A 5,423-nucleotide genomic window follows, 5' to 3' on the forward strand; every position below is an offset into this window, starting at 1 on the left:
CGTCATTTTGTCTTGCTAGACTCCATTCGGCTATATATTCATCTTGATATTTATTTGTTTACTTATTATTTAGTTATTTTATTAAGTATTTATATTTGCTACAGTTGCTTTGTCGTCTGCTTCGCGATCCTTTCCCATTCGTTGGCTGCTCATCGTCATGTCGTTTGTCTTTTTCTGGTGTATGATCGTCATCTGATTCTATTTACTACTTAATGTATGTTGTTGCTTACTGCTTGTTGCTGGTACATCGTCTGCTCTCTCTTCTGTTCTCCTTCTCTTCTCTCTTCCTGTTCTCTCTCTCTTCTCTTCTTCTTCCTGTCCTAGTTTCTGCCTGCTTAATAAGGCATTGTTTTTCCTTTGGCCCCTTGTTCTCCCTATAGTCGCTTTAGTTTGTGCTCTGATTGTGTTGGTATCTGTTGCTGGGTTTTGGTCGTTTTGTAAATGTTAAAAGGGTTGTTTGTAGTTCGGCTAAGATCCTTGCCTCTTATTTTGAAAGTGTCCTGATGTATTATGATTTCTGTTTAATGAATTGGCGCGTGTTTTTTATAATATTATTACTAATTAATGTTGAATTTAATTGAAATTGAATGTGTATTTATGATAAAATGATTCAGAGTTTTTTGTTCTTTTTATTGCCAGCATTATGGCAGCAGTTTTGGACCCGAACCTGGTGGGTTGTATCAAAGCAACCAGGTCACATTTGATGCCAAAATGTTTGCTTTATAGTCTGCTACCATAGAACTGCATAGGAATCCACAATTTTAATGCAATGCGTGTGGGAGCTTTTTAATCAGCTGTAAGAATAAAAACATGCTGTGAGAGCAGTGTACAAACTATAACCTAACACCTTACCTATAGAGGGTGGTTATGCCAGCCTCAAGAGAGGACTGACTGACTCACGATTTGGCGTGCAGACTGAGTGGGACTAAACTTAAGTGTAGTAATGTAACAGCATGCATGCCAGTATCTTTATTAAATGAATTAGATCACACTCACGCATGGATCATACATCAGTATTAGCCTAATTGTACATATGATTCATGATGAAGAAGATACAGAAAGAAATGAATGGCAGAAATAGCAGATTGTCCCCCTGGCTCCCCTGTAGTTTGCACCCTGAGCAGTTATAGTTAAATAGAAGTTGTTGGTATGTAAAGAAAAACAGTGGTTTTACTGTGAAAAAACACCCTAATTGAAAACTGGGATTTGCCTACAGTGTGAGGATTTACCAGCAAATCATGTGACTGTTAGCTGCTGCAGCACCAGCCGGTAGCAAACAGAGAGACGAACACAGCTCTGAGGTGTCCAAACGTTCGCTCGGACTGCTATTTTTACCCACTGGCTGTCTGGATGTCTGAGAGGGTCCCGCCAAAATAAAATAAAACTCCTGTCCCTCTTCAACCTAAAGGCGGTGTCAGGGGAGTCGTTCAGCTCAAGGGGGGACACGGCCATTGATTTCTTAGTGCCTTCCCAGCCCCCTTACCTCAGCGTGATGAACACCTTCACCAAGGCCACCGGTGACTGCGAAGAAGAGGGAGGAGGAGGAGCGGGACAGTGTGGCCAGAGCCTTGGGAAATCAGACCATAATTAAAAAGCCAAAGACCCCCCGAGCAGGTGGTAACCAGGAGAGGAGACGGAGAGAGGAAAAATAAAGAAAATGAAATGGTGGAGGGGGTGAAAATAGAAAGGGCAGAAAAGGGAGACTGATGAGAGTGAGAAAATGGAAAATAAAAAATGAAGATGAAACAGCTACAGTGGGAAAAAAGGGAGGAAGGAGGCGAGAGGAGAAAATGGAAGGTGGACATGGTGGAGGAAAAAGAGACAAAAGCAGGAGCGGTGGGGTAAATACAGAAGAAACCGGAATAATTGAAGTAGATAAAACTGAGCAGAAGGCGGATTGAAAGATTGAGAGACCTGTGGAGAGAAAAGAGCTGGAGACTGAGAGCTGGAAATAAGAGACAAGATAAAGAAAAGGAAAGGAAATGAGAAAAGGAAGGCAGCGAGTGAGAGGAGTAATTACTGAGTGGGGAGATGTCAGCATGTTGACCTCAGCAGACAAACACTCGGCTCGCTGTCAACACAGAGCCGCCGCTACAAAATGAAATACTCCTCATAATAAAGAAGAGGTTTTACAGAGAGAATACGGCAGCGAAAATAACTGGTTTGACCTTTTATCTCCACAAACCCTCACAGACTAATTTATTAAGAATCTGCTGCATCTTTTACACACAAACAGGAACAACTTGGTCCCATTCAGCATTTATGCGTCTGAGCAGACGAGCATGACGTGGAGTTCCCCAGGGCTCAACCCTTGGTCCCCTTCTATTTAACATTTACAGGCCTTAACCCTAAAAAAGCCAAATTATCCAACAAAATAAAATTGTCATAATTATGCAGACGACACAGAAGTTTATCTAGCTTTGTCATTTTGTCAAGATTTTATAGGCTCAGTAATTTCCTTTTAAAGTGCAATGAAGGAATGACTTTAGAACTGATATAACTAATAACCAGGTTTTTTTTTTTTTTTTACATGTATTTTGTTTTCTACTCCTAGTTTTGTAGCGTTGTGTGTTTGTTACTGCTGTTTACCTCATTGTCTTCCTTTTACTAAAAGATAAAAAAGGGATGTTTCACTCTTAAAGATCTTAAATGTATATAAATACAGAAAAAACTGGGAAAAAGATCATCGTTGGAAACTGTTTGCAAAACTGTTTGGAAAAGGGCAGGCACGTTCAAGAAATACACAGCAGGTGATTGGATAAACCATCCACCACCTTTTATTGTCTAAACCAATCAGATTAGTGAACCATGAAATGTAGAAGAGAGACAGAAAACACATTTTCCATCTTTCTTTTAGATATTACAGATAATTTACTTGGTGGAACCAAGCTACAGATAATCTAACCCTGTCAGTTGGTAGTTTAATTCATTTAGTTTATTTGCCAGCGTTACTTAAAGCATTTTGACATCCTTTATTTCTTGTGTCTTTGTGAGATATTTTCACCATCATTAGATAATTCAAGCAGAAAGACACAAGAAGCAGGAATGATGTCATATAGGGACATCCTGGCCTTTGCCCACAACTCTTTAATAAAGGCCTTAATGCAACGTACACTCTGTATCACACTTTCATCATCGCTTTCCAGAATTGTAGATACGTTCAGTCCAGACGTCTCTCTGCAGTGACGGGAAGAATAAATGTCGAGGGGAAGCACTGGACACATCAAAGTCTTTCTCTGCTCAGCGAGACGCCCACGTCCTCCTCTCCCAACGGAGCGGCGACCTGCCCGCCATTGTGACTCTAATCTCCTCCACACGTCTGACTCTTGCACACTATGTCAGCTCTAATTGGCCATTACAGCAGCCTGGTGCCAAAGCCCTAACCGTAGCCCCGGCTGAACTTTTAGCCTCGCTGATTAGCCGACATTAGCCGTTGTCATTGATATCGGCAGGCGACCCTCTTGTGATGGTTAAAGGGTCCCCGTGTGTCATCGCCGTAACGTGGGATGAGTTTGATGGAGTGCGGACGTTCTGTGCAGTCCGACATAGCAACACTGCAGACTCAGAGAAGGTGAGACGGAGGCAGTGAATGTGAATAAGGGCGTGTTGATGCGCTCTGGCGGCAGATAATTCAGTTAACCTTTATTTCACCTGGGGAAGGTTGGTGCGGCGTGGACGGACTCAAATAAATCTGGACGTAAATGTGCATAACTGAGAACATTGGTTTGATTTACACAGCATGAACAACAGCAATAGTTACCCAATGATGTGTTTTTCTGAGCTCCTTTATTGACCAGAGGACACTGTATGGAAGCCTGAAGGTGACATTAACAATGAAGAGTCACATTTTCACATTGCAGTCATTGTTAAATGGAGCCAGCAGGTGTCAAAGAAATGTTTTAATTAATGTGCACGCTTATTTAATGAGGAGCAGCAGGCTAACAGCTGAGCTTTTGTATTGATGTCTACTGAATTCATTCCATCATATTATTATTGTTATATTACTGCATTCAGTACATTCTCACCTACCATCTAACCCTGTGCCCTAGGAGTTACGTTGATATATTACCAGTGCCTGAAACTTCAGATTTTTGTCCACAAGTACCCTTATACTTGAGGGATATACAATAAAAGTCATCAGTAACTGTCCAAAAATAACTTTACTTTGATGCTTTGATATATGCCCCCAAGTTTAGTTTTTGGAGCTGGTGAGATACTCCTAAATGTTTCTGTAACTGTGCAAACACATTGCTAGCTTAACGCTAAGATAACAGCACTGAAACAGCCAAAAGAATCAGGGTTATGTTGAATAAGGGTACTGGCACCTTTTAATTCAGGCACTAGTGGATGCTGAAGAATCATTATCAACATCTCCAGTCTTTAGAAACCTGGATTTCATCCACTCCAGAATTCTGTTAAACCCTTAAAAAAGTTTTTTGAAACAACACAAAGGGGCTTCACCTTCACTCGCAGCGCTGCAGATGAACCCAAACTGTCGCCTGCCGCCTGCTTATTTCCCCGTCAATAACACTGAGGGGGCCGAACGCAAACAACAACAGCAACCTGTCCCCGAATACACTCTATTAACTCGGAGCAGAGCTATGACTCAAAGCACCTGATTTGCAATTTAGCAGTAGCTGAGGGCCAACAGCAGCTCCGCTCATTAACAGCAGCGCCAACGCACCGCGAATACACAACCACGGGCCTCTCTGGCAGCCTAGCAACAATGCACCTGATTGGACTAATTACACACCATTATGCTGTTGTGTTCAGACCACCAGTCCCGAATTAATGCACGACTCGTCAGCTTTCTTTGCCTTTGAAAATCATATCTAAAGACTATTAGCAGGTTGAAATACATTAAGAGGCACATTGAACAACTTCTGATGCGCACTGCTGAATCACAGCTCATTTATGATTTAGATATTCTGTCGGTTCGACATGAAAGGGAGCGTTTGAGAGTGGGAAACACTGAGAATGCAGAGTAAACACAACCAGAAGACTCTCTAACAACGTGTTTGGGTATCAATCGTTGACAGACAGCGACAAATAATTCATCAGTGATCAAATGTTAATGCCGCTCAGCACAAAGTGTTTCTAGTTAAATACAAATTCAACAGCATCTTTTTAAGTTATCTCCCGTCAATATGCAGCCAATAAACTCCAAAACCAGAAAGCGCCAAAACCAGAACCGTTACGTAAAGACGAGTGTTTTCAAGAGGCGATTCAAAACTGCTGCACTGAATGAAGTTTAATCAGAGCACCTGCAGCCTCTCGACACCTTCCCACCACCCACTGGAGAGCGTTAATCGGTCGCCGCTGCTGGCCAACGGGGTCGCCGAGGCATGCTGGGAAACATCACGACAGCAGAACTTCAAACTGCAGACTTCACACTAAAGATTGTTTTAATAAAATGCTGAAGG

Source organism: Morone saxatilis, unplaced genomic scaffold (assembly GCF_004916995.1).
Source record: "Morone saxatilis isolate NCDOM2014 unplaced genomic scaffold, NCSU_SB_2.0 Contig9, whole genome shotgun sequence".
Taxonomy (NCBI): domain Eukaryota; kingdom Metazoa; phylum Chordata; class Actinopteri; family Moronidae; genus Morone; species Morone saxatilis.